The following is a 27,787-nucleotide window of genomic DNA, read 5'->3' as shown; positions in this document are numbered from 1 at the left end:
ATTTAGACCCCGACCACATCTGTTTGCAAGGTGTCACCGCTGTGCGAGCTGCTTTAAAGGTTTCAAGCTGATCTCCCATCAGACACACAAAAAAATAATGCTCGGTTTGATGCATCTGAAAGAAGCAGCGAGTTACTCAACAAGGCTGGAATGTTCCCATCTGTTGTCATGTTGTAGCACACTGGCAGAGGCAAACCGCAAGCTGGGTGTACAATAACCGCGTGGGGAGTAAGGAGTTGAGCCTACGAAGTGTGGACAAAAATAAAGTAGAATAATTTCCTGAGTATAAATGACACTTTTTTCACTCTTTTGGGAGGCCATGCAACATGTACTCCAGTGCACCTATATTTGGAAAAATCATGTTTGTTAACCTGTGTTAAAGGACTTGTCTGTAGACGTCTGAGACAGGATTGTCTTGAGGCACAAATTTGGGAAGGGTACAGAAACATTTCTGCTGCTTTGAAGGTCCCAATGAGGACAGCGGCTTCCATCATTTGTAAATGGAAGAAGGTCAGATCCACCATGACTTTTCGTTGAGCTGGCCGCCAGTCTAAACTGAGCGATCTGGACAGAACGGCCTTAGTCAGGGAAATGACCAAGAACCCGATGATTGCTCTTTCAGAGCTTCAACATTCCTTTGTGGAGAGAGGAGAACCTTCCAGAAGGACAACCATCTCTGCAGCAATCCACCAATCAGGTCTGTATGGTCGCATGACCAGACGGAAGCCACTCCTGAGTAAAAGGCACATGGGTGCCCACCTGGAGTTTGCCAAAAGGCACCTGAAGGACTCTCAGACCGTAAGAAACAAAATTATCTGGTATGATGAGACAAAGTATGAACTCTTTGGTGTGAATGCCAGGCTTTATGTTTGGAGGAAACCAGGCACCATCCCTACAGTGAAGCATGGCGGTGGCAGTATCATGCTGTGGGGATGTTTTTCAGGATGAGGGAAAGATGAATGCAACAATGTACAGAGACATCGTGGATGAAAACCTGCTCCAGAGCACTCTTGACCTCAGACTGGGGCGATGGTTCATCTTTCAGCAAGGCAAAGACCCTAAGCACACAGCCAAGATGTCAAACGAGTGGCTTCAGGACAACTCTGTGTTCTTGAGTGGCCCAGCCAGAGCCCAGACCTGAATCTGATTGAACATTTCTGAGAGATCAGAGAATGGCTGTACACCAACGTCCCATCCAACCCGATGGAGCTTGAGAGGTGCTGCAAAGAGGAATGGACAACACTGCCCAAAGATAGGTGTGCCAAACTTGTGACATTACATTCAAGAAGACTTGAGACTGAAATTGTCAAAGGTTCATCAACAAAATACTGAGCAAAGGGTGTGCTTACTTATGTGACTTCATATTTTTTTTTTTTTAAACAAATTGAAAAAAAAATGAAAGTTGTCATTATGGGGTGTTGTGAGTACAATTTTGAGGGGAAAATGAATTACTCCATTTTGGAATAAGGCTGTAACTTAACAAAATGTGGAAAAAGTGAAGTGCTGTGGATACATGTTTAGCCGCATGTTCTCCTTGAATTGCTGGCTGTCTGAGTGGTGTCCAAAAAATGAGGTGGGCTTCATAGATAATTGGCAAAGCTTCTGGAGAAAACCTGGTCTTGTTAGGAGAGACGGCATCCATCCCACTTTGGATGGAGCAGCTCTCATTTCTAGAAATCTGGCCAATTTTCTTAAATCCTCCAAACCATGACTATCCAGGGTTGGGACCAGGAAGCAGAGTTGTAGTCTTACACACCTCTCTGCAGCTTCTCTCCCCCTGCCATCCCCTCATTACCCCATCCCCGTAGAGACGGTGCCTGCTCCCAGACCACCAATAACCAGCAAAAATCTATTTAAGCATAAAAATTCAAAAAGAAAAAAATAATATAGCACCTTCAACTGCACCACAGACTAAAACAGTTAAATGTGGTCTATTAAACAGTAGGTCTCTCTCTTCTAAGTCCCTGTTAGTAAATGATATAATAATTGATCACCATATTGATTTATTCTGCCTTACAGAAACCTGGTTACAGCAGGATGAATATGTTAGTTTAAATGAGTCAACACCCCCGAGTCACACTAACTGCCAGAATGCTCATAGCACGGGCCGAGGCGGAGGATTAGCAGCAATCTTCCATTCCAGCTTATTAATTAATCAAAAACCCAGACAGAGCTTTAATTCATTTGAAAGCTTGACTCTTAGTCTTGTCCATCCAAATTGGAAGTCCCAAAAACCAGTTTTATTTGTTATTATCTATCGTCCACCTGGTCGTTACTGTGAGTTGCTCTGTGAATTTTCAGACCTTTTGTCTGACTTAGTGCTTAGCTCAGATAATTATAGTGGGCGATTTTAACATCCACACAGATGCTGAGAATGACAGCCTCAACACTGCATTTAATCTATTATTAGACTCAATTGGCTTTGCTCAAAATGTAAATGAGTCCACCCACCACTTTAATCATATCTTAGATCTTGTTCTGACTTATGGTATGGAAATTGAAGACTTAACAGTATTCCCTGAAAACTCCCTTCTGTCTGATCATTTCTTAATAACATTTACATTTACTCTGATGGACTACCCAGCAGTGGGGAATACGTTTTATTACACTAGAAGTCTTTCAGAAAGCACTGTAACTAGGTTTAAGGATATGATTCCTTCTTTATGTTCTCTAATGCCATATACCAACACAGGGCAGAGTAGCTACCTAAACTCTGTAAGTGAGATAGAGTATCTCGTCAATAGTTTTACATCCTCATTGAAGACAACTTTGGATGCTGTAGCTCCTCTGAAAAAGAGAGCTTTAAATCAGAAGTGCCTGACTCTGTGGTATAACTCACAAACTTGCAGCTTAAAGCAGATAACCCGTAAGTTGGAGAGGAAATGGCGTCTCACTAATTTAGAAGATCTTCACTTAGCCTGGAAAAAGAATCTGTTGCTCTATAAAAAAGCCCTCCGTAAAGCTAGGACATCTTACTACTCATCACTAATTGAAGAAAATAAGAACAACCCCAGGTTTCTTTTCAGCACTGTAGCCAGGCTGACAAAGAGTCAGAGCTCTATTGAGCTGAGTATTCCTTTAACTTTAACTAGTAATGACTTCATGACTTTCTTTGCTAATAAAATTTTAACTATTAGAGAAAAAATTACTCATAACCATCCCAAAGACGTATCGTTATCTTTGGCTGCTTTCAGTGATGTCGGTATTTGGTTAGACTCTTTCTCTCAGCTTGTTCTGTCTGAGTTATTTTCATTAGTTACTTCATCCAAACCATCAACATGTCTATTAGACCCCATTCCTACCAGGCTGCTCAAGGAAGCCCTACAATTATTTAATGCTTCGATCTTAAATATGATCAATCTATCTTTATTAGTTGGCTATGTACCACAGGCTTTTAAGGTGGCAGTAATTAAACCATTACTTAAAAAGCCATCACTTGACCCAGCTATCTTAGCTAATTATAGGCCAATCTCCAACCTTCCTTTTCTCTCAAAAATTCTTGAAAGTGTAGTTGTAAAACAGCTAACTGATCATCTGCAGAGGAATGGTCTATTTGAAGAGTTTCAGTCAGGTTTTAGAATTCATCATAGTACAGAAACAGCATTAGTGAAGGTTACAAATGATCTTCTTATGGCCTCAGACAGTGGACTCATCTCTGTGCTTGTTCTGTTAGACCTCAGTTCTGCTTTTGATACTGTTGACCATAAAATTTTATTACAGAGATTAGAGCATGCCATAGGTATTAAAGGCACTGCGCTGCGGTGGTTTGATTCATATTTATCTAATAGATTACAATTTGGTCATGTAAATGGGGAATCTTCTTCACAGACTAAGGTTAATTATGGAGTTCCACAAGGTTCTGTGCTAGGACCAATTTTATTCACTTTATACATGCTTCCCTTAGGCAGTATTATTAGACGGCATTGCTTATATTTTCATTGTTACGCAGATGATACCCAGCTTTATCTATCCATGAAGCCAGAGGACACACACCAATTAGCTAAACTGCAGGATTGTCTTACAGACATAAAGACATGGATGACCTCTAATTTCCTGCTTTTAAACTCAGATAAAACTGAAGTTATTGTACTTGGCTCCACCAATCTTAGAAACATGGTGTCTAACCAGATCCTCACTCTGGATGGCATTACCCTGACCTCTAGTAATACTGTGAGAAATCTTGGAGTCATTTTTGATCAGGATATGTCATTCAATGCACATATTAAACAAATATGTAGGACTGCTTTTTTGCATTTACGCAATATCTCTAAAATTAGAAAGGTCTTGTCTCAGAGTGATGCTGAAAAACTAATTCATGCATTTATTTCCTCTAGGCTGGACTATTGTAATTCATTATTATCAGGTTGTCCTAAACGTTCCCTGAAAAGCCTTCAGTATATTCAAAATGCTGCAGCTAGAGTACTAACGGGGACTAGAAGGAGAGAGCATATCTCACCCATATTGGCCTCTCTTCATTGGCTTCCTGTTAATTCTAGAATAGAATTTAAAATTCTTCTTCTTACTTATAAGGTTTTGAATAATCAGGTCCCATCTTATCTTAGGGACCTCATAGTACCATATCACCCCAATAGAGCGCTTCGCTCTCAGACTACAGGCTTACTTGTAGTTCCTAGGGTTTGTAAGAGTAGAATGGGAGGCAGAGCCTTCAGCTTTCAGGCTCCTCTCCTGTGGAACAAGCTCCCAATTCAGATCAGGGAGACAGACACCCTCTCTACTTTTAAGATTAGGCTTACAACTTTCCTTTTTGCTAAAGCTTATAGTTAGGGCTGGATCAGGTGACCCTGAACCATCCCTTAGTTATGCTGCTATAGACTTAGACTGCTGGGGGGTTCCCATGATGCACTGAGTGTTTCTTTCTCTTTTTGCTCTGTATGCACCACTCTGCATTTAATCATTAGTGATTGATCTCTGCTCCCCTCCACAGCATGTCTTTTTCCTGGTTCTCTCCCTCAGCCCCAACCAGTCCCAGCAGAAGATTGCCCCTCCCTGAGCCTGGTTCTGCTGGAGGTTTCTTCCTGTTAAGAGGGAGTTTTTCCTTCCCACTGTCGCCAAGTGCTTGCTCACAGGGGGTCGTTTTGACCGTTGGGGTTTTTACGTAATTATTGTATGGCCTTGCCTTACAATATAAAGTGCCTTGGGGCAACTGTTTGTTGTGATTTGGTGCTATATAAATAAAATTGATTGATTGATTGACTTTCTGGATGCACTGAAAGTTGTGAAAAGGTAACAAGAGAAGAGTTATGGTATTGTATGAGGAGATTTGGAATGGCAGGGAAGCATGTGAGGGTGGTGCAGGGTATCTACAAGGATGGTGCATCTGATCTCTTGTAGTGGACCCTAAAGGGAGCAGCCAAAGCAAGAATACCCCCAAAGGGACACAGCAGTTTCATCCAAAGAACAACAGGGAAACAGGGAAACAACATTCTGCAAGATTGCACCAAGGGATCATGGGGTGACCTGGAGCTCACAGTCAGAGTTGGCCTGTTGGTGAAAATATGTTCCATGTGAGGGGTTTGGTTAGCCTTCAGGTGAGGTCATTGAACAACTGCATCAGCACACCACCATAACACAGTAAGATGTGCCGATACCGCTACAGTTACTTAGTTAGAGCATAGATTTAATGTAAAGAGTATAATGCAGCCACTGTAGTCATAAATCATATTATCCAAGATGAAAACAGACGACCATGAGCCTGTTTTTCTGCACTGTAGAGCTCACACACACACACACAATACTGCACACAAGATGTTTGATGGGATAAAGAATTCTCTTTCTTTCAGCCCCAAGCTGAGCTTGTGTCTTCTGCACAGTTAACCATAGGTCTTGCAGGCTTGCATTTTGTTGCCAATGTGAGATATTGTTTTCCTGTATGTATCCCAGATCAGGTCAGGATGAGAAGCACTTTGCCCCAAACAGAATCGTACAAAACCACCTTAGTCTCAGTTTGATAGTTGTCCAAGCAGACCATAGTACCAATTTCATCTGCCGAAAACTGCCATCTATCACAGTCATGTGTTCCATTGTCCCAAACTCAAACACGGCTGTTCTAAATCCAACATACTCTAACCATCCAGCAGGTGGCAGACACATTTACAGGACAATTACATAGTTAAAACGTTTTTTATTACTGAGTTTACAAAAAGTTCCTCACCATCTAATCAGGTTATTGCAAACACAAAGCTTAGATAGGTTAAATCAACCACCCACTTGTCTACATTTTTTACTGTACAAGCCCTATGCTGTTTGCTGTTGAGGAGTTAGGTTACCAAATCGAATACCTCAGTTTGATTCCTGGTCATGCTACCAGTGACCTAAGTCTCAAAGTCTTTCATAACGTGTCTCTATGGAAAATATTTCGGTACTCCTGGGATTACACAGAGCTGGATCTACATGTAGAGCAGGTAGCTTAGTGGGATAAGGAGATGGGCTGTGGGTTTGGTTCCCGGTCAATCTTCCTGTTTGTCTCCTTTGACAAGACATTTCATCTGCCTTGTCTCATTCCACCCAGCTGTAAATGGGTACCTGTCTGCCTTGGGAACTAACCTGTGAGAGAGTGGCATCTTATCCAGGGTAAGCCATAAACTCTCATCCATGTAATGGTATACGAGGTCTATTAGACAATAAACCGACCCTTTTATTTTATTTTTTTTTAACTATATGGATTTGAATGACGTGCGATTCCAACAATCATGCTTGAACCCTCGTGCGCATGCATGAGTTTTTTCACGCGTGTCGGTGACGTCATTTCCCTGTGAGCAGGCCTTGAGTGAGATGTGGTCCCGCCCTCTCGGCTGAATTCCTTTGTTTCACACGCTGCTCGCGACGGCGCGCGTTGCTTTATCAAAATTTTTTCTGGACCTGTGAGGAATATCCGAGTGGATACTATTCGAGAAATTAAGCTGGTTTTCAGTGAAAATGTTAACGGCTGATGAGAGATTATGGGGTGTTTCTGTCGGTGTAAGGACTTCCCACAGAGCGGGACGTCCTGCAGCGCTTCCAGGTGCCGTCGTCGGCCTGTTTCGACCTGAAAACATCCTAATTTAAGGCTTAATTCACCCAGGACATCGTGAGAGAACAGAGAAGATTCAGAAGAGGCCGGCATGAGGACTTTATGCGGACATCCCACTGTTTAAGGACATTTTTTTAATGAAAGACGTGTGTGCAAATTCGCCCAGTCGTTTCCGTGACGACTCGGCGAATCTGTGTGCGCCGCGACAGGAAAAACACCTCCGTGTTGAAAACCATTTGTAAAATTCAGGCGGCTTTTGATGGCTTTCAACAAGTGAGTAACTGAGAAATGTTTAACAGCTTGGGCATGTTCCAACTTGCCCGTTAAGGTTTCCAACAGAGGTGTTTTTCCTGTCGCGACCCCCCGCAGTCGGGTCCGGCCTGACATGCGACTCTGCCCGCTAATAATGGAATGTCCGAATAAACTCCTCATGCCGACTTCTTCTGAAAGTTCTCTGTTCTCTGACGACTTCCTGGGTCAACAGAGCCTGAAATGTGGAAGTTTTCAACTTGAAACAGCGAGACGACGCTGCCTTGAAGCGCAGATCGCCGTCAAGCGCCGTGGGCCGTCGTTACGGCGACACTACCAGACCAAAATCTCTCATCAGCCGTTAAAATTTTTACAGAAAACCAGCTGAATTTATCGAATGGTGTCCACTCAGTTGTGCCTTAGAGTTTTGAAAAAAATTTGATCAAACAAAGCAGCAGTCTCTGAGCCATTCCTAAACAATGAAAAAAACGATGAGAGGGTGGGCGACTCCTCACTCAAAGACTGCCCACAGGCGAATGACGTAACCGACAGGCGTGAAAAAACTCTCGCATGCCCACGAGGGTTCAAGCATGTCTGATGTAATCACACGTGATTCAAATCCATATGGTTTTTGAAAAAAATAATAAGGTCGGATACTTTTCTAATAGACCTCGTATGTTTGAGAGATAAGCACAGGCACCAGTGGGAGTCTGTGCCTCTATAGAACTTCTTATTGCTTCTTGTCATTGATGTACATGTTTGCATAACTCTGGTAAGTTGTACAACTTGTTTCAGAAATCATGTCCTATACTCTAAGATGAACTGCAGCTGCAATAGGGCAGTACAGTCTTGTTTGAACCCGTGTGATATTGCAGGATTTGACCACATCTGGGGACAGCTGGCATGAACACGGTAGAGAATCCTCGGGGGGAGTGTGGGAGTTTCAGCACAAACCATTCAGTCCGGCATGGTTAACTTAAAAGCATACTCTCCATCACCTAGCGGTTGTGCCGGTTTTAAATGGTTTGCACTGAAACCCCATCCTCTGAATGATTTCTGTTGACACTCCCACGCTCCGCCTGGGGTTTAGTCTCTCCCCACAAAGAGCGTCACTTCTAACGGAAAAATTGTGTACTGTTTTGTTTTTGGCTGCAATCACCAAAGCAGTCGTGAAAAGACAAGGCAAATGGGAAAAGGTCATGTCAGTAAGTGTTAGCCTACACAGCTAACCTGAGTAGCTACATTCTCTCGCCTGAACAACCACCTTGACACGTTTGAGCTGTGGGTCATAATGAAACCTCAACACCTGCCCACTTTCCACCGCATCATCACTTTTTCTTTGCATTTTCTCTTGGTTTGCATGTAATTTTCCCAAAAACTCAGAGTAAACGTCATGTTTCTGCAAGAAGACGAGGCAAATGAAGCAGTCATGTCAGTAAGCATTAGACTGCACAGCTAACCAAAGTGTAGCTGTGTTCTCTCTCCTGCACAACCGCCTCAACAAGTTTGAGCTCTGGGTCAAAAAGAAACCTCAACATATCCACTTTCCACCGCATTGTCACTTTTTCTTTTCATTTTCAGCTTCTTTGTGTGTAATTTGCCCCAAAACACAGAGAAAGTGCTATATTTCTGCAAAGGACGAGGCAAATGGGAGTGGTCATGTCAGTAAGTGTTAGCCTGCACAGCTAACCACCGCATTGTCACTTTGTCTTTGCATTTTCAGGTTGTTTGCATGTAATTTGCCCAAAAACTCAGAGAAAGTGTCATGTTTTTGCTGGGGACAAATGAGGGCTGTCCCTGGATGAAGAAAAATTGTGTCTCATGCGTCATATTTTACCCATTTAGCGCTTGCCCTCAAATGAGACTGCACTGCCCAATTGTCCCTGCATGCACATCAACGATGAGTAAAAAACAGCTTCTTCTCTGCGATGTGGAGAGAATGCACATAAACATAGGAAAACATACAAATGTTACACACAAAACCCTGGTGGGTTCAAACATTCAACCTTCTTGCTGTGACACAACAGTGCTAACTGTTGCTCCACCTTGCTACTGTAAAACAAAAAGAAAAACGTTAAATGACAATTAAGAACAATCATTCTCTGTTTAACTGACATAATCGTGAATCATAATACCCCAACAAGCATCTGTTGGCCATTGATGTGAGTAATCCACCTGCACCATTTCGAATCTCCGTCACCATCTAAGGATAATTAACGTCTTGTGCTTTTGCTTTTGAAAGCCGGTCATGACATTGCCAAGTCGAGGTCATTTTTCCTCTCCGTTGGAGCCGTCGGTAACCATGAAGGGAAGGTCCTTGTTTCTGCCTGACATCTCATTAACTGCTCGTCGATATTTATCAGTCTTAATCAGAGATGTGGCAGGTCCAGAATGATTACTTCCAGGGTGTGAAAGCAATCACACCTCGTCCTCTCCACTGTCCTTGATTCACAGAGGGAAAAAACAGTTGGCAACGGCTGGAGAAGTTTGAGAGGACTATCTTAAAACAAAAAGAGAAACTGAACACAAAACATTTCCAAATGTATTGCATGATAAGATGGATCATGTCAGCATCGCTGGAGGAACACACCTGTGATCACCTTGGTTTTTCTGTGTCTGTGTTTGTATATACGAGGTCTATTAGAAAAGTATCCGACCTTATTATTTTTTTCAAAAACCATATGGATTTGAATCACGTGTGATTACATCAGACATGCTTGAACCCTCGTGGACATGCGAGAGTTTTTTCACGCCTGTCGGTTACGTCATTCGCCTGTGGGCAGTCTTTGAGTGAGGAGTCGCCCACTCTCTCATTGATTTTTTCATTGTTTAGGAATGGCTCAGAGACTGCTGCTTTGTTTGATCAAAATTTTTTCAAAACTGTAAGGCACAACTGAGTGGACACCATTCGATAAATTCAGCTGGTTTTCGGTAAAAATTTTAACGGCTGATGAGAGATTTTGGTCTGGTAGTGTCGCCGTAAGGACGGCCCACGGCGCCTGACGGCGATCTGCGCTTCGAGGCGGCAGCGTCTCACCGTTTCAAGTTGAAAACGTCCACATTTCAGGCTCTGTTGACCCAGGAAACGTCAGAGAACAGAGAACTTTCAGAAGAAGTCGGCATGAGGAGTTTATTCGGACATTCCATTGTTAACGGACATTTTGTAATGAAAGAACGTGCGGGCAGAGTCGCATGTCGGGCCGGACCTGACCGCGGGGGGTCGCGACAGGAAAAACACCTCCGTTGGAAACCTTAACGGGCAAGTTGGAACATGCCCAAGCTGTTAAACAATTTCTCAGTTACTCACTTGTTGAAAGCCATCAAAAGCCTCCTGAAGTTTACAAATGGTTTTCAACACGGAGGTGTTTTTCCTGTCGCGGCGCACACAGATTTGCCAAGTCGTCACGGAAACGACTTGGCGAATTTGTGCGCACATCTTTCATTACAAAATGTCCTTAAACAGTGGAATGTCCGCATAAAGTCCTCATGCTGGCCTCTTCTGAATCTTCTCTGTTCTCTCACGACGTCCTGGGTGAATTAAGCCTTAAATTACGATGTTTTCAGGTCGAAACAGGCAGACGATGGCGCCTGGAAGCGCTGCAGGACATCCCGCTCCGTGGGAAGTCCTTACACCGACAGAAACACCCCATAATCTCTCATCAGCCGTTAAACTTTTCACCGAAAACCAGCTTAATTTCTCGAATAGTGTCCACTCAGATATTCCTCACAGGTCCAGAAAAAAGTTTGATAAGCAGCGTGTGAAACAAAGGAATTCACCCGAGGGGGCTGGACCACATCTCACTCAAGGCCTGCCCACAGGGAAATGACGTCACCGACACGCGTGAAAAAACTCACGCATGCACACGAGGGTTCAAGCATGATTGGTGTAATCGCATGTCATTCAAATCCATATAGTTAAAAAAAAAATAAAAGGGTCGGTTTCTTATCTAATAGACCACGTATTTCAGCAATACATCATAAGAACCCCTAATCCCATTTTGTCCAAACGTGGCAGGTTGTTTGGGCCTGTGGAAGGGAAGACGCCGTTTGATTTGTGTTAGGATTAGACAACAATCAAGGTCAGAGGTCAAGGAAAACTTTCTGGCCCTATGCCAAGACATGGGAAAATGTTTCATTTTTCTGAAACAACCAGTTATTCAAACATTTTATAGTGAGTGAATGTGACCTTAAAAGTCCATGTAACATTTTCTCTACCTACCTGATATTTGAGCACACTGGATCTAGTTGATTAAATGTGAACTGCATGAAGATTTTTTTTTTTTTATATTTATTTGATAAATGATGTTAATTTGTTCAAGAAGTTTTAAAATAACCTTTAATTTTATTGTCAATGGTTTAACAAATGACCATGTTTAAAATGTGAAACTGGTTCATTAATTGATTTAATTTATGTCATAAAATAAGGTGCAAAATACAAAAATATATCATGCACCTTAAAATACAACACAATAATACTTATTTTCATTGTGGTCCAAACATTTATTCCATTTATTACAGCAAAAATCAAATAAACTAATACTGATTTTAAAAAACTGACACAGGCATGAAAAAAAAACAAAAAAAAACTGGCACGTGTGCTACCTGTTCCATAGCAATCCAAAGCCAGTTGTTATAATAATGACACAAATCAATCAATCAGATGCGATCCAGTGTTCTTATGGTGAAATAAATTATGTGACACATAATCACACATTTACTTCTATTATTAGATATTTTGCAGCATTACAACTGTTCTAAAAATTTTAGATGGTTCAAATGTGCTTAAAACATTTGCACATTATTGTAGGTGTTGTATTAAAATGATTTGAACACTGCCCCCATTTAAAGAAACTATACTCAGCATTTGGAAAAACAAATAAAATTTGTTTCCAGAAATTTTGACACGGGGTCACCTTGATGCTATATTCACACAGGGTCAAAAAAAGGACCTATAAGAATGAATGAATAAATAAATATATAAATAAATAAATATATAAATAAACTGGATAAACACACATACATATATAATGTGTGTGTGTGTGTGTGTATATATATATATATATATATATATATATATTCATCATATATTTTATTTATGTAGGAATATTTATGAAGTTTTCCTAATTTTTAATGCTTTTATGATGCATTACATATGTCTAAAACTTTTACTGTACTAGATATTATTGATTGTGATATATGAATTGTTTTCAGAACTTATTTAAAAATAGTAAACAACTTAATTTGTATGTCTTCCGTATGATAAATTTGCTTCAGCACTTTGTTTTCTCCTTTTGAAATTTTTTGTGGTGTTTTAAATGTGACACTAGTAGAAATTGGAAAAAAAAAAAGTCATTTCCAAACTCTTGACTGATTCCATTTTCTGATGACATTATTGTGCAGATCACAACGGAACATGAAGCGACATTTCTTTCAACTTCCTTATTTAGAACAAAGTGTGCCATTTAAAGGAGTATAAAGTTTTTGGTGCAGTAGATGATAAAGAAGGTAGGATTATGTCCCCATCTCCCACCACATAAATCACTGGAGTAAAAAAGAGAAATATGAGTAATTTAGTAAGACTATAATGAAATAAAAGCTCAGATGGGTGGGAAAAGGTTCAGCTAGGGAAAGAGGATGTTCTACTCATTAAAACCTTACAGCATAGCACCAGAATAAAATAATAATAATAATTATTGATTTAATACTGATTATCATGGTTCAATCAATTATATTTCTATGCATACATTAAGAAAATAATTCTTATGCAGGAATTTGACAAGCCTACTCTTGATCAATAAAATCATGGATCAAGTCTGCGGTCAGGTGTCTTACTTGACCCACTCGGTACCTCTAACAAGTCTGAAATGAAGAGGCCTAATGTCAGCTGGCAGGCAAACAAAGGTAGGATGACGGGGGTCGCTTGATGATGTGCTAACATTCCTGTGAACTTCACAGCTGTGTGGGATCCAAACCCATTGAGGTGTTTCAGTGTGGGAAAAAAATGTCAGCTAATAGCAAACTCGGCACCTCCGCTGACCTGTAAACACAACAAATCGCCAAAACGTTGAATGTGAAGCCAGCGCAGCAGGAGAGCGGAAAAGCTTCTTTCAAAAAAATAACAAATACAATGAATCGTAAAAAGTGGGGCATCGGCCAGTTTCACAGATTAAGAAGCTTACCATATATGACGCTTTGTTGTTGCTCTTGTCGCCATTGCGTTTGCTGTATTCCAACTTGCTACCAATTAGGAAGAGGTGGACGCTGCAGAGAGATTCTGACTGGATGAGAGTGACCGATATTTGACCCCGCCCGCGGCTAGACGTCGGCATTATGGCGGACGGGGTCAATCGAAGGCCAGATCGTGATGCATCTTGGGTAAAAGGTGTCCTTTTTGTTTTTTGTTTTGTTTTGTTTTTTCTCAGGCAGGAGGAGGGTGAGTATGAAAGCACCCCTCCCCCAGCAAAAAAATAAATAAAAATAAGGACAGCTGGCGAACACCGCAAACTCTATCGTTCAGTTCAACGAGACGTAGATTTAAAAGTTTAAAAGGACTAATCAGACAATCGAGCTTTAAGGATAGCTCCTAAACCAGTGTGCATTGTGTTTAATAGCTTTACTGAGACCAGCCTAAACACACAGTGCTCACATATCGCTCATTAACAAAGATTTGCATCAAGCCTAATTAGCAGAGTGTGCTATCAGGGTGTAAATGCTGTCCAATAGAGAACAATAAAGGCTTTCAATTGAGCTGCAGTTAGCACTGGCAATTACCTCTCATTACGTTCTAGGTCGTTAGAGCCGTCATATTTAACACATGGAAAATGTGAAGGGAAAGCTACGCTCCACACATCAAAGGCACAATGACAAACTCGGCTTCAATAATAAGATTAGAATGTGCTCGTTTGTGAAGCAGTATTATCTCGCTGTGTTGATGGGAGAGAAAGAAAACTTCAGATCACAACTAAAATGGCAGTAAGACCATTGTCACAGCAGTGATGTTTGATTTATTCTCCTTTTCTGTCCTTAATCCTTCCATCCTTAATCCTGTGCTTAATGGTTACGGTATACTGGGGTGCTATAGCAGAGTCTTAATTATGATTGATTTTCCGTAAATGTGGTGTTTATTAGTCTGAAAAAATGATGAATAGATTTTCTGCAACCAAAACAAAAGTAAAAAGTTTTAGTTCGAAAGATGTTTATGATATCTATATCTATATGAACATGTTTAGCCGCATGTTCTCCTTGAATTGCTGGCTGTCTGAGTGGTGTCCAAAAAATGAGGTGGGCTTCATAGATAATTGGCAAAGCTTCTGGGGAAAACCTGGTCTTGTTAGGAGAGACGGCATCCATCCCACTTTGGATGGAGCAGCTCTCATTTCTAGAAATCTGGCCAATTTTCTTAAATCCTCCAAACCGTGACTATCCAGGGTTGGGACCAGGAAGCAGAGTTGTAGTCTTACACACCTCTCTGCAGCTTCTCTCCCCCTGCCATCCCCTCATTACCCCATCCCCGTAGAGACGGTGCCTGCTCCCAGACCACCAATAACCAGCAAAAATCTATTTAAGCATAAAAATTCAAAAAGAAAAAATAATATAGCACCTTCAACTGCACCACATACTAAAACAGTTAAATGTGGTCTATTAAACATTAGGTCTCTCTCTTCTAAGTCCCTGTTGGTAAATGATATAATAATTGATCAACATATTGATTTATTCTGCCTAACAGAAACCTGGTTACAGCAGGATGAACATGTTAGTTTAAATGAGTCAACACCCCCGAGTCACACTAACTGTCAGAATGCTCGTAGCACGGGCCGAGGCAGAGGATTAGCGCAATCTTCCATTCCAGCTTATTAATTAATCAAAAATCCAGACAGAGCTTTAATTCATTTGAAAGCTTGACTCTTAGTCTTGTCCATCCAAATTGGAAGTCCCAAAAAACAGTTTTATTTGTTATTATCTATCGTCCACCTGGTCGTTACTGTGAGTTTCTCTGTGAATTTTCAGACCTTTTGTCTGACTTAGTGCTTAGCTCAGATAAGATAATTATAGTGGGCGATTTTAACATCCACACAGATGCTGAGAATGACAGCCTCAACACTGCATTTAATCTATTATTAGACTCTATTGGCTTTGCTCAAAAAGTAAATGAGTCCACAAACCACTTTAATCATATCTTAGATCTTGTTCTGACTTATGGTATGGAAATAGAAGACTTAACAGTATTCCCTGAAAACTCCCTTCTGTCTGATCATTTCTTAATAACATTTACATTTACTCTGATGGACTACCCAGCAGTGGGAAATAAGTTTCATTACACTAGAAGTCTTTCAGAAAGCGCTGTAACTAGGTTTAAGGATATGATTCCTTCTTTATGTTCTCTAATGCCATATACCAACACAGTGCAGAGTAGCTACCTAAACTCTGTAAGTGAGATAGAGTATCTCGTCAATAGTTTTACATCCTCATTGAAGACAACTTTGGATGCTGTAGCTCCTCTAAAAAAGAGAGCTTTAAATCAGAACTGTCTGACTCCGTGGTATAACTCACAAACTCGTAGCTTAAAGCAGATAACCCGTAAGTTGGAGAGGAAATGACGTCTCACTAATTTAGAAGATCTTCACTTAGCCTGGAAAAAGAGTCTGTTGCTCTACAAAAAAGCCCTCCATAAAGCTAGGACATCTTTCTACTCATCACTAATTGAAGAAAATAAGAACAACCCCAGGTTTCTTTTCAGCACTGTAGCCAGGCTGACAAAGAGTCAGAGCTCTATTGAGCTGAGTATTCCATTAACTTTAACTAGTAATGACTTCATGACTTTCTTTGCTAACAAAATTTTAACTATTAGAGAAAAAATTACTCATAACCATCCCAAAGACGTATCGTTATCTTTGGCTGCTTTCAGTGATGCCGGTATTTGGTTAGACTCTTTCTCTCCGATTGTTCTGTCTGAGTTATTTTCATTAGTTACTTCATCCAAACCATCAACATGTTTATTAGACCCCATTCCTACCAGGCTGCTCAAGGAAGCCCTACCATTATTTAATGCTTCGATCTTAAATATGATCAATCTATCTTTGTTAGTTGGCTATGTACCACAGGCTTTTAAGGTGGCAGTAATTAAACCATTACTTAAAAAGCCATCACTTGACCCAGCTATCTTAGATAATTATAGGCCAATCTCCAACCTTCCTTTTCTCTCAAAAATTCTTGAAAGGGTAGTTGTAAAACAGCTAACTGATCATCTGCAGAGGAATGGTCTATTTGAAGAGTTTCAGTCAGGTTTTAGAATTCATCATAGTACAGAAACAGCATTAGTGAAGGTTACAAATGATCTTCTTATGGCCTCGGACAGTGGACTCATCTCTGTGCTTGTTCTGTTAGACCTCAGTGCTGCTTTTGATACTGTTGACCATGAAATTTTATTACAGAGATTAGAGCATGCCATAGGTATTAAAGGCACTGCGCTGCGGTGGTTTGAATCATATTTGTCTAATAGATTACAATTTGTTCATGTAAATGGGGAATCTTCTTCACAGACTAAAGTTAATTATGGAGTTCCACAAGGTTCTGTGCTAGGACCAGTTTTATTCACTTTATACATGCTTCCCTTAGGCAGTATTATTAGATGGTATTGCTTAAATTTTCATTGTTACACAGATGATACCCAGCTTTATCTATCCATGAAGCCAGAGGACACACACCAATTTGCTAAACTGCAGGATTGTCTTACAGACATAAAGACATGGATGACCTCTAATTTCCTGCTTTTAAACTCAGATAAAACTGAAGTTATTGTACTTGGCCCCACAAATCTTAGAAACATGGTGTCTAACCAGATCCTTACTCTGGATGGCATTACCCTGACCTCTAGTAATACTGTGAGAAATCTTGGAGTCATTTTTGATCAGGATATGTCATTCAAAGCGCATATTAAACAAATATGTAGGACTGCTTATTTGCATTTACGCAATATCTCTAAAATCAGAAAGGTCTTGTCTCAGAGTGATGCTGAAAAACTAATTCATGCATTTATTTCCTCTAGGCTGGACTATTGTAATTCATTATTATCAGGTTGTCCTAAAAGTTCCCTAAAAAGCCTTCAGTTAATTCAAAATGCTGCAGCTAGAGTACTAACGGGGACTAGAAGGAGAGAGCATATCTCACCCATATTGGCCTCTCTTCATTGGCTTCCTGTTAATTCTAGAATAGAATTTAAAATTCTTCTTCTTACTTATAAGGTTTGAATAATCAGGTCCCATCTTATCTTAGGGACCTCGTAGTACCATATCACCCCAATAGAGCGCTTCGCTCTCAGACTGCAGGCTTACTTGTAGTTCCTAGGGTTTGTAAGAGTAGAATGGGAGGCAGAGCCTTCAGCTTTCAGGCTCCTCTCCTGTGGAACCAGCTCCCAATTCAGATCAGGGAGACAGACACCCTCTCTACTTTTAAGATTAGGCTTAAAACTTTCCTTTTTGCTAAAGCTTATAGTTAGGGCTGGATCAGGTGACCCTGAACCATCCCTTAGTTATGCTGCTATAGACGTAGACTGCTGGGGGGTTCCCATGATGCACTGTTTCTTTCTCTTTTTGCTCTGTATGCACCACTCTGCATTTAATCATTAGTGATTGATCTCTGCTCCCCTCCACAGCATGTCTTTTTCCTGGTTCTCTCCCTCAGCCCCAACCAGTCCCAGCAGAAGACTGCCCCTCCCTGAGCCTGGTTCTGCTAGAGGTTTCTTCCTGTTAAAAGGGAGTTTTTCCTTCCCACTGTAGCCAAGTGCTTGCTAACAGGGGGTCGTTTTGACCATTGGGGTTTTACATAATTATTGTATGGCCTTGCCTTACAATATAAAGCGCCTTGGGGCAACTGTTTGTTGTGATTTGGCGCTATATAAAAAAAATTGATTGATTGATTGATTGAGTGATTGATATTATCTCCTACTAGATACAAAAGTCTTTGCAGGGAAGAGACTCGCATCCCAAGTGGTCATGGCTACAGGTACGAGGTATTTCAGCCCAGTCTCACTTTTTTCGGTGGCCCCCTTGATGAAAAGCGGCCGCTTTTTGTGACACGTTTTTTTTATTTTATTTTGCTATTTAGAATCTTCCCCTTCTCCTAACTCTAACCATAACCATAGTGTTAGTGTGTACCCTCCCCAAACATTGGGTATTTCCATGCAGAGGTGCTCCGACATTTTCATGAGAGATCCCAGTAGAATCATGTGGTGATTAACAGTGTACTGGAGTTGTCTTTCGGCTGTGTATCCAGTATACATCTGTAATGACATCTAGCACAACTTTTATGCTGGATGCCCTTCCAAACAACAAAAATATAATGGAGTAAGGGCTCTAATGTAAAACTGATGATCTTTTTGTGGAACTTGTATCACAATCTACAATTGTAGTTGAAACCACGTGTCACATGTTGGAGATCTTGTGATATCTCAGGTGTCACAGCCACAGGATGTAAAAATACAGATACGATATGGCTAATTATTGAATGGCACTACTGTGTACTGTGTAATCAAACTGCAATACATTATTCATATACAGGTGAACCCCGTTAACTCGCGTATGCATAACTTACATTTTGGCTTTACTCATTTGTGGACCCTGAAAAATTTGACTATTACGATATATGTTTTTGGTCAATCTCATTCACTCACGGTTTCAGATAATGCGCGGCTCGATTTTGGGGAACCCAGTTTGCACGAGTTAATAAGGTTCATCTGTATTCTTAATACTGCTGTGCTCCGTCTTAGTCATGCAGACGTGTCTCGTACCTGTCGCCCCTATCACTTGGGATATGACTCTCACACTTACAGCCACATACTAAAGGGTATTGTATACCTTTTAGCTAATATAGGTCATTGGGTGTTTAAGGTTTTTTTTTTTTTGAGGAAAATAAAACCCTTACAGATGGGGTGTGATTCTCATTTTCAGCACTGTTGTGAATACATGTTCAGAAGGACAACATTGCGCATGCATTAGACAACAAGCTAACAGCAAAGGAACCACCAACCTCAGAAGCCAAAGAACCATGTTGAACAAAGAGTAGCTAGTCAACTAGAATACCCAGAAGAAAAATTAAATTTTGGTGGCAAATTAGCCACCATATCAAGACAGTAAAATATACAACAGTGCTTATTGCCAATGTCCAATATGTAACAAATTTGCTAACATTGCATTGATTATCAATCATTTACCAATTGTTCATTTTCATCAATTATGTACCAGCTAAACATCTACTGAAATAGAATTGAATCAGATGGAATGAAATAAGATTTCTGGCTTATGATCATAAACTAGTGAGTTGACACCTTTATTAACACAGCTTAACATAAAGCTAAATATATAGCAAGTCAGCAAAAGTTAAGACTTAATAGTCTACTAGCAAGGCCTAGTCAGCATCTATGTATCTTAAAACTTTTTTGCCTCTTTTTTTTTCAAAATGAGGCAAAAAGTGCTGATGTTTATCACAGATATCATCGTGTGAAGCAGATAAGAGTCCGCAGATCAGGATGCTAGTCCATCGCAGGTTACTTTCCTAGACAAGGCATGTATCCATTTACAGCTGGGACAATGCAATTGAAGTGTCTTGTCCAACACAGACAAGAAGTATGCCTCGAAATTTAACCAAAACCTGCAGAGCTTCCAAATTATTTATTCATTTATTTATTGGTCCCTTTAGAGGACAAAATGTGCATATAAATTATATAAATATATAGCATCCATCCATCCATTTTCTTCTGCTTTATCCGGAGTCAGGTCGTGGGGGCAGCAGCTCAAGCAAAGTCGCCCAGACCTCCCGATCCACACACACCTCCCCCAGCTCCTCCGGGGGAACCCCGAGGTGTTCCCACGCCAGCCGACAGACGTAGTCCCTCCAGTGTGTTCTGGTTCTTCCCCGGGGCCTCCTCCCAATAGGACGTGCCCGGAACACCTCTCCAGCGAGGCGTCCAGGGGGCATCCGGAAAAGATGCCTGAGCCACCTCACCTGGCTCCTTTTGATGTGGAGGAGCAGCGGCTCGACTCCGAGCTCCTCCCGAGTGACTGAGCTCCTCACCCTATCTCTAAGGGAGCGCCCAGCCACCCTGCGGAGGAAACTCATCTCGACCGCTTGTACTCGCGATCTCGTTCTTCCGGTCAAGAGCCAAATTTCATGACCATAGGTGAGGGTCGGAACGTAGATGGATCGGTAAATCAAGAGCTTTGCCCCCCTGCTCAGTTCTCTCTTCACCACGACGGTCCGATACAGCGACCGCATCACTGCAGATGCTGCACCGATCTGTCTGTCGATCTCACGCTCCATCCGTCCTTCACTCGTGAACAAGACCCCAAGATACTTAAACTCCTCCACTTGAGGCAAGGACACTCCACCGACCTGAAGAGGGCAAGGCACCTTTTTCCGGTCGAGAACCATGGCTTCGGTTCTGGAGGTGCTGATTTTCATCCTGGACGTTTCACACTCAGCTGCAAACCGCCCCAGTGCACGCTGAAGGTCCTGATTTGACGAAACCAACAGGACCACATCGTCTGCAAACAGCAGAGATGAGATTCTGTGGTTCCCAAACTGGACCCCCTCTACACCCTGGCTGCGCCGAGAAATTCTGTCCATAAAGGTAATGAACAGAACCGGTGACAAAGGGCAGCCCTGGTGGAGGCCAACATGCACTGGAAACAGGTTTGACTTACTACCAGCAATGCGAACGAAGCTCCTGCTGCGGTCATACAGGGACCGGATAGCCCTTAGCAAAGGACCCCGGACCCCGTACTCCTGGAGCACCCCCCACAAGATGCCCTGAGAGACATGGTCAAACGCCTTCTCCAGATCCACAAAGCACATGTGGACTGGTTGGGCGAACTCCCATGAACCCTCGAGCACCTGATGGAGGGTGTACAGCTGGAAAATATATAGCAGTATAGAGGAAATATCAGACAGTGTGGTGGCCAAACGGTTAGCTTGTTCTTGGTTCAAGACCACCCGTACCCTTTATACATGTAATGTAGAGTTGGGTCAGTTTGGGCATCCAGGATAAAACGTGTGCCAAATCAACATGCAGATTCATGTTAGAACTGTTATGGCAAGATATGATATGACAAAAAGAAAGTTGAAACAAACAAATTTACAGTGACACAAACACAAAAGTGATGTCTACTTGAAGACATCTTTGTAAAAAATCTGTTTCAAAAACAAATTTAATTTGCAAGACAAGGTAGTACAACTGCATTCTCTTCAACTGCTTAGCATATCAGTAACACATTTGTTAGCCTTTTAGCATTAGCCCTGTTACTACAGTGGTAGGGTGACCATATTTTGATCACTGAAAGCCAGGACACTCGGAATGAGATACTCAAAAGCGAGTACTTGGCGGAACCAGAATTGAAATGATAATACAATTGATGGAATGATTGACAGAACAGCACCTTACTATGTCCCCTACCTCCCACGCTCCTTGTACTGATAACCAATTCCAAGATAGTGTAATAAAATGTTATTATACAAAGCAGAAAGCCCCCTCTACCCCCCCCCCCCCCCCCCCCCCACACACACACACACACCTATTCAAAGCACAAACTTATCTCTTTTGAAATTGCCGAAATAGCAGATCACCATATTGGAAAATTTACCCTCACTAACACTAGATGGCACCACACTAGCTCCTGTTCTGCCATTCCATTGCTGTTCTGTCAAGAGTTTGGGGGTTTCTCATGCCAAGCTATTGCTTTATATAGTGGCTAAATGACTTAATATAAGCTAAAATGACACATTTCACCGATTGTTATCGTTCTGCCAAATTACCAGTTGTTCCGGTTTCATTACGCCTATAGTTCCGGCGATTAGTAGCTCCCATACTCAAATGATACTGGAAGTTTACTCAAAGATGCTCAAAGATGAAAATCAATGAAAATCAGGACATTTTCATCACTTTCTAAAAAAAATTAAAAAAAAAAACCCTGGATGACCAGGACAGAACATGAAAACAGGACATGCCCTGGGAAAACAGGACGTTTGGTCACCCTATACAGTGGCTTATCAAGCTAACTATTTTGGTTAATTAGCCTGTAGCTGGCTCAAAGACCCTGAGCTAGTTTTCCAGCAAACAGGGCATTCTTTGAATATGTTCTTCTCAGATGTTAGGCTGCTATCCCACCCTGCTCAAAGTGCCGCTCTCGTTTGAGTGAAATCTCTGCTATTTTGGCATTGTGGGATAACTCGCCGGACTACTTTCGCCTGACCCAGCGTTGAATTTGCCAACATGAGAAGATGCTGCTGGATGAGTGTGAGTATTTTGACTTACGATCATTTAGGCATTAAAAACACACGAGATGCACAAGTCCTTGTGCCACATATACTCCATATGTTTTTGTTAACCATGAAATTGCACTGTCATTGCAAATACAGCATTGTTTGGGAACTACTTTTTGTGCAGGAATTCATCAAGCACATTTGACGCAGGCATGTACAAACACAGACTATACAAAAACTGTATAGTTGTTCGGCCAAAAAGAGAGCGTCTACTTTTAGCTTGCCATAAGCTGAGCTAGTGGCGTTTGTGACAGTACGCTGCTATCCAGTTGATGATTTTACCAAATGATTTAATCTTGTGGTTTGCCTTTTAGTTTTTTTTTTTTGTTATTGTTGTTTAGATTCAAAATGAGTTCGCATGTAATGATCATCATCAAGCTTCCAGCTACCATTGTGTTATCAGTCACTGTGCAACAACCCATTGTGTGTGGCTTTACCTGACTTTTTTGTTACTACTCCACTGCAAAAGCGGGAATGTTTAGGCATCTATGACGTGCGTCATCACAGAACACCATTCTTATCTAACGGGACAGGAGCAGAAAAAAAAAAAATTAGTGGCAGGTTTAAAAAAAAAGAAAATCCAGACATGCTTGACAATGACAAGTCAGCACACCTCTTACCACACATGCTTCAGTGGTCCCGTGTAATGTGATAAAAACCATCACACAGGCTGAGAAGCAGACAGCTGGAAGACATGCAGACGCAATCCAATAGCATCGAAAATAACGGCACACCGTGCACCAGTGAGAGCGAGAGAAGCAACGCTGATACAGACAAAAGTGATTTCATGAAATGAGTTGTACAGTGCCTCCAGAAAGTATTCACAGCGCTTCACTTTTTCCACATTTTTGTTATGTTACAGCCTTATTTCAAAATGGATGGAACTGATTTTTTTTCTTAAAATTCTACACACAATACCCCATAATGACAAAGTGAAAATGCTTTTCTTTTTTTTTTTGGTACACGTGTACACAAGTATTCAAGCCCATTGCGATGAAGCTCAAATCTGGTGCATCCTGTTTCCACTGATCATCCTTGAGATGCTTCTACAGCTTAATTGAAGTCCACCTGGGGTAAATTCAGCTGAATGAACATGATTTGGAAAGGCGCACACCTTTCAACATATAAGGTCCCACAGTTGACCGTGCATGCCACAGCACAAACCAAGCATGAAGTCAAAGGAATTGTCTATAGACCTCCGACACAGGATTGTCTGGAGGCGCAGATGTGGGTAACGAAACAAAAAGATTTCTCCTGTTTTGAAGGTCCCAATGAGCACATTGGTCCCCATCATTCATAAATGGATGACTTTTGGATCCACCAGGACTCTTCCTAGAGCTGGAAGCCCATCGGAACTGAACTATGGGGGAGAAGCGCCTTAGTCAGGGAGGTGACTGAGAACCCAACTGTCACTCTGTTAAATCAAATCAAATCAATTTAATTTATATAGCGCCAAATCACAACAAACAGTTGCCCCAAGGCGCTTCATATTGCAAGGCAAAAGCCATACAATAATCACAGAAAAACCCCAACGGTCAAAACGACCCCCTATGAGCAAGCACTTGGCGACAGTGGGAAGGAAAAACTCCCTTTTAACAGGAAGAAACCTCCAGCAGAACCAGGCTCAGGGAGGGGCAGTCTTCTGCTGGGACTGGTTGGGGCTGAGGGAGAGAACCAGGAAAAAGACATGCTGTGGAGGGGAGCAGAGATCAATAACTAATGATTAAATGCAGAGTGGTGCATACAGAGCAAAAAGAGGTGAATAAAAAGAAACAGTGCATCATGGGAACCCCCCAGCAGTCTACATCTATAGCAGCATAACTAAGGGATGGTTCAGGGTCACCTGATCCAGCCCTTCAAACCACCGCAGCGCAGTGCCTTTAATACCTATGGCATGCTCTAATCTCTAATAAAATTTTATGGTCAACAGTATCAAAAGCAGCACTGAGGTCTAACAGAACAAGCACAGAGATGAGTCCACTGTCCGAGGCCATAAGAAGATCATTTGTAACCTTCACTAATGCTGTTTCTGTACTATGATGAATTCTAAAACCTGACTGAAACTCTTCAAATAGACCATTCCTCTGCAGATGATCAGTTAGCTGTTTTACAACTACAACTTTCAAGAATTTTTGAGAGAAAAGGAAGGTTGGAGATTGGCCTATAATTAGCTAAGATAGCTGGGTCAAGTGATGGCTTTTTAAGTAATGGTTTAATTACTGCCACCTTAAAAGCCTGTGGTACATAGCCAACTAACAAAGATAGATTGATCATATTTAAGATCGAAGCATTAAATAATGGTAGGGCTTCCTTGAGCAGCCTGGTAGGAATGGGGTCTAATAAACATGTTGATGGTTTGGATGAAGTAACTAATGAAAATAACTCAGACAGAACAATCGGAGAGAAAGAGTCTAACCAAATACCGGCATCACTGAAAGCAGCCAAAGATAACGATACATCTTTGGGATGGTTATGAGTAATTTTTTCTCTAATAGTTAAAATTTTGTTAGCAAAGGAAGTCATGAAGTCATTACTAGTTAAAGTTAATGGAATACTCAGCTCAATAGAGCTCTGACTCTTTGTCAGCCTGGCTACAGTGCTGAAAAGAAACCTGGGGTTGTTCTTATTTTCTTCAATTAGTGATGAGTAGAAAGATGTCCTAGCTTTACGGAGGGCTTTTTTTATAGAGCAACAGACTCTTTTTCCAGGCTAAGTGAAGATCTTCTAAATTAGTGAGACGCCATTTCCTCTCCAACTTACAGGTTATCTGCTTTAAGCTACGAGTTTGTGAGTTATACCACGGAATCAGGCACTTCTGATTTAAAGCTCTCTTTTTCAGAGGAGCTACAGCATCCAAAGTTGTCTTCAATGAGGATGTAAAACTATTAACGAGATACTCTATCTCACTTACAGAGTTTAGGTAGCTACTCTGCACTGTGTTGTTATATGGCATTAGAGAACATAAAGAAGGAATCATATCCTTAAACCTAGTTACAGTGCTTTCTGAAAGACTTCTAGTGTAATGAAACTTATTCCCCACTGCTGGGTAGTCCATCAGAGTAAATGTAAATGTTATTAAGAAATGATCAGACAGAAGGGAGTTTTCAGGGAATACTGTTATTTCCATACCATAAGTCAGAACAAGATCTAAGATATGATTAAAGTGGTGGGTGGACTCATTTACATTTTGAGCAAAGCCAATTGAGTCTAATAATAGATTAAATGCAGTGTTGAGGCTGTCATTCTCAGCATCTGTGTGGATGTTAAAATCACCCACTATAATTATCTTATCTGAGCTAAGCACTAAGTCAGACAAAAGGTCTGAAAATTCACAGAGAAACTCACAGTAACGACCAGGTGGACGATAGATAATAACAAATAAAACTGGTTTTGGGGACTTCCAATTTGTATGGACAAGACTAAGAGTCAAGCTTTCAAATGAATTAAAGCTCTGTCTGGGTTTTTGATTAATTAATAAGCTGGAATGGAAGATTGCTGCTAATCCTCCGCCCCGGCCCGTGCTACGAGCATTCTGACAGTTAGTGTGACTTGGGGGTGTTGACTCATTTAAACTAACATATTCATCCTGCTGTAACCAGGTTTCTGTAAGGCAGAATAAATCAATATGTTGATCAATTATTATATCATTTACCAACAGGGACTTAGAAGAGAGAGACCTAATGTTTAATAGACCACATTTAACTGTTTTAGTCTGTGGTGCAGTTGAAAGTGCTATATTATTTTTTCTTTTTGAATTTTTATGCTTAAATAGATTTTTGCTGGTTATTGGTGGTCTGGGAGCAGGCACCATCTCTACGGGGATGGCGTAATGAGGGGATGGCAGGGGGAGAGAAGCTGCAGAGAGGTGTGTAAGACTACAACTCTGCTTCCTGGTCCCAACCCTGGATAGTCACGGTTTGGAGGATTTAAGAAAATTGGCCAGATTTCTAGAAATGAGAGCTGCTCCATCCAAAGTGGGATGGATGCCGTCTCTCCTAACAAGACCAGGTTTTCCCCAGCAGCTTTGCCAATTATCTATGAAGCCCACCTCATTTTTTGGACACCACTCAGACAGCCAGCAATTCAAGGAGAACATGCGGCTAAACATGTCACTCCCGGTCCAATTGGGGAGGGGCCCAGAGAAGACAACAGAGTCCGACATTGTTTTTGCAAAGTTACACACCGATTCAATGTTAATTTTAGTGACCTCCGATTGGCGTAACCGGGTGTCATTACTGCCGACGTGAATTACAATCTCACCAAATTTACGCTTAGCCTTAGCCAGCAGTTTCAAATTTCCTTCAATGTCGCCTGCTCTGGCCCCCGGAAGACAATTGACTATGGTTGCTGGTGTCGCTAACTTCACATTTCTCAAAACAGAGTCGCCAATAACCAGAGTTTGATCCTCGGCGGGTGTGTCGCCGAGTGGGGAAGAACGGTTAGAAATGTGAACGGGTTGGCGGTGTGCACGGGGCTTCTGTTTAGGGCTACGCTTCCTCCTCACAGTCACCCAGTCGGCCTGCTTTCCCGGCTGCTCGGGATCTGCCAGGGGGTAACTAACGGCAGCTAAGCTACCTTGGTCCGCACCGACTACAGGGCCTGGCTAGCTGTAGAATTTTCCACGGTGCGGAGCCGAGTCTCCAATTCGCCCAGCCTGGCCTCCAAAGCTACGAATAAGCTACACTTATTACAAGTACCATTACTGCTAAAGGAGGCCGAGGAATAACTAAACATTTCACACCCAGAGCAGAAAAGTGCAGGAGAGACAGGAGAAGCCGCCATGCTAAACTGGCTAAGAGCTAGTAGCTGCGCTAAGCTGGCGGATTCCTAAAACCACGCAAAGTGAATAATGTGTAAATAATTTAGAGGTGATTCAGCAGAAGGAGTGCTTTAGTTAAGGCACGTGAAGATTACACTGTGAAATCGTTATCTAGTTAACTAGATCAATCTAACTGCGCAGATTAAACAGCTAACAGATACAGAAAAACAGCGCTGTGCTCTGGAACAGGAAGTGATACAATACCGCAGTGAGAGCCAACCACCAGTATCAAAGAGCTCCAGCATTCCTCTGTGGAGAAAGGAGAACCTTCCAGAAGGAAAACCATCTCTGCAGCAATCCACCAATCACGGAAGCCACTCCTGAGTAAAAGGCATATGGTAGCCTGGCTGGAGTTTGCGAAAAGGCACCTGAAGGAC

The 27,787-nt window shown here is 41.6% G+C and overlaps 1 long non-coding RNA gene across 1 annotated transcript; it reads left to right on the top strand.

Moving 5' to 3' along the window:
* The first annotated feature begins 685 nt into the window (after window positions 1–685).
* LOC117519562 lies at window positions 686–27,787 on the top strand. Its single transcript, XR_004563345.1, has 3 exons — window positions 686–751; window positions 6,096–6,098; window positions 27,753–27,787. It is a non-coding gene; the product is annotated as an uncharacterized LOC117519562 (long non-coding RNA).

Source organism: Thalassophryne amazonica, chromosome 10, assembly GCF_902500255.1.
Source record: "Thalassophryne amazonica chromosome 10, fThaAma1.1, whole genome shotgun sequence".
Lineage (NCBI taxonomy): Eukaryota > Metazoa > Chordata > Actinopteri > Batrachoidiformes > Batrachoididae > Thalassophryne > Thalassophryne amazonica.
This window is presented reverse-complemented; position numbering and strand designations above follow the sequence as displayed.